General features: G+C 28.8%; 1 non-coding gene across 1 annotated transcript; it reads left to right on the top strand.

Moving 5' to 3' along the window:
• Positions 1-1,887: 1,887 nt before the first annotated feature.
• TRNAY-GUA (transfer RNA tyrosine (anticodon GUA)) lies at positions 1,888-1,971 on the top strand. The gene is given in 2 exon segments: positions 1,888-1,924; positions 1,936-1,971. It is a non-coding gene; the product is annotated as a tRNA-Tyr (tRNA).
• The last annotated feature ends 1,134 nt before the right edge of the window (positions 1,972-3,105 follow it).

Raw genomic sequence — 3,105 nt, 5'->3', positions numbered from 1 at the left:
TATCACAACACACGCGCCAAGAAGGTGTAGTCGCTTGTACATGTGAATGATGAAGCTCTAGCTCTTACACAAGTATCTTTGACCCAGGTCGGTGCCACTCTTTCCAAGACCAACAAGGAGTTGGACTCTTCTCGTAAGACACTAGAAGAGTTGGAGTAGTCTTTGAAAGAAACTCAGGAAAAGTTTGAAGAAAACTGAGGATGACCTTCAAGATATTCATATTGAAAAATATTTTCATAGCTAAGGAGTATGAGAATGGAAAATTTCGTTTGATCAATGACAAGATGTCTAACACGAAGATGAAATGATGTGTGAGAAAATATTACTTGAAAATAATTGATGAACAATAAAGCGAATAAAAAGTAAGAAACACAAATATTTGGTAACCCAATTCAGTATAATCGTCACCTACGTCTGGAGGATTGTAGCTCATAGATAATGAAATACTCAAATTACGAGTTGAGTCAATAGTACACAAAGATCTTATATAAACTCTCCTGGCGACTCTTCCTGAATCTGAAATCCCCTCACTTTCACTTAAATACTCTTCCAAGCCTATGTAGGAACCAATTGTTTATGGTGTGAAACAATTTACAAATATAAACCAAAAACTCTATCTCTCTTGTAAATAGGAACGACTAACAAAGACAGAGTTTTACACAACATAATACAAAATAATCAACTAAAAAATGTATTACCTATAATTTTTCTCTCCAAATGTATCTTAAAATAAGGAGGATGATCTCTTGTCGCGATCCATCCAAAAGTCCCAATAGGGTAAAAGCAAATTCAGATCAAATTAAATCTTCAACAAACCAAATTTTTTATTGAGAGAAAATTAAATTAAACCTTTTATTGAATACAAATTCAATTAAATATTTTGTTGAATGCAAATCCAATTAAATATTTTCAAAACACATTTGCGCTTTTTCTATCCTTAGCATTGCTTGCCCAGTCGAACACATAATATCCTATAATTTGTCGCAAAAGAGTAAATAAATATTATTTTAAGGTAATTGCATTTGATATATTGTTCAATATTAAATATTAAGCTAAATTATAGTTTTGGTTTCTCTATTTTATCTTATTCACAAAATTAATTCTTCTATTTAAGAATCAAACAATTTTGGTTTTCTCTTACTTTTTTACATTAAAATCGGTTAAGTGTTAATTTTTTAAATTATAATCTTTTATTTATAATGTTTCACAAAAGGTTCTGATATGATGGTTTGTCAAGTTTTACAAGTGACAAATTATTTAAAAATAGATAAATCATCAACTTTAAGTACAAAAATATGAAGAAAAAAAATTAAAACTATCTGATTTTAAAATAGATGGACTGGTTCTGTAAATCAAACAAAATAAGAGGGCAAAAATTATAACTAAACCTAAATATTAAATAAATAGTAACTATTAGTTTAGAGTTAAATTTTGATTTGTCACATTATTAAAGTTTAATCCATTTTGTTAGAATCAAAAGCTATTTGAATTGATTAATGGATAGAAATTTAAATAGTTAATCTGGGATCACTCTTCTTAACTCTATGATACTGCTGTCATGTGAGAAACGCTTGATAACGATTAACAAACTGTAACTTTTTTCTGCATATATAAATTATAACAAACAGTTGTTAATTTTGAAGGACCCGTGATAATTAATGAGTGGTTTTAGTCTTATGATTATTTAAATGGATTTAGATTTTTGCTTTAAAAATGTAGAATCAAAGAAGAATAAAATAATCCTGCAATAAATGTAATACCACTAAATAACGAATTGCAAGTTAATATTTAAAATGTTTCAAAATCGAAACAAAATGCATGAGAAGGGAATCACTACATTGATATTGTTTGTCTTATATAAAATACTAAGAGACGATAAACCAACAACCGACCTTAGCTCAGTTGGTAGAGCGGAGGACTGTAGTTGGTGCTGTAATCCTTAGGTCACTGGTTCGAATCCGGTAGGTCGGATATTTTTAATAATTTTGCTACAGTTAAGTTGGTTCTTTTTATATTACTCTTTTTCTTTTCTATAATTTTTCTCTTTCTATTTTCCCCCACTTCTCCTTTATCTTTTTATTGTTTTTAAAAAAAAAACTTTTTTCTGTCCTCTTTCAGTTTCATATTCCAAATCTAAATTATATATTTTCTAATTTTCATTTATATTTTATTCTATTATTTTTATTAGTATTTTTTCATCTCTTTACTTATTATCTCATTTCTATTAATTTTCTTTTGTATTTTCATATTTATGAAAGAATGTTGAATATTTTGTCAAGGTGTAATATAATAACACATTTCATTATGGATGATTAACATGAATTATCCAAATTTATATTGATTTATAAATAAATAAATAAGAATATTGTTTAATTGGTATTTGTTAATTTGATTAACGAGTTGTTAGTTTAGGCTTCAACCCCACTCTCACACTTATAAATAAATTTTTAAACTTATAAATTAATTTTAAAATAATAAAAAAATTGAGTGGATTTTTTTTTATTCTGAAATCTCGAGTTCAAATTTAAATGAAGTTGTTCAATTTTTATTAGAAAATTTCTTTACCCACCTCCCTATGGGGGTCACCCCCAGCGAAAAACTAAAACTACCCCTGCTTCGGAGATTCATCTCCGAAGTTTTTTTTTTTTGATTTTTTGTTGACTTCGGAAATGCATCTCCGAAAACACCAATTTTTTGGTGTTTTCGGAGATGCATTTCCGAAGTCAAAAAAATTCAAAATCCGTGCATATTTTCGGAAGTTCATTTTCGAAACTGTTGCTGCATATACAAATTTCCCTCCTTCACTATTTCATCATTTTTCTCCAAAACTTCTCAAACCCCTCTCTAAAACCCAATCAATCTCCATCCATTTTTCGCCCTAAAATCAAGTTTCAAACCGTTGATCACGTTAAAGGGAGCATAGAAAGCATCAATTTCAGGTAAACATCACTCATTTCATCCCCTATTTCACTACATTGATTGAAGAAATTTCTGCTGAAAACTGATATGGTTCGGAAGTGCATTTCCGAAATATATTACCTAATAAATTTCGGAAATGAACTTCCGGAATATGCCCTGGCAGTTTAAAAAAAACAGTTTTGGCCA

Source organism: Vicia villosa, linkage group LG3 (assembly GCF_029867415.1).
Source record: "Vicia villosa cultivar HV-30 ecotype Madison, WI linkage group LG3, Vvil1.0, whole genome shotgun sequence".
NCBI classification, from domain to species: domain Eukaryota; kingdom Viridiplantae; phylum Streptophyta; class Magnoliopsida; order Fabales; family Fabaceae; genus Vicia; species Vicia villosa.
Note: the sequence above shows the minus strand (reverse complement) of the source record. Positions and strands in the feature narration are given on the sequence as shown.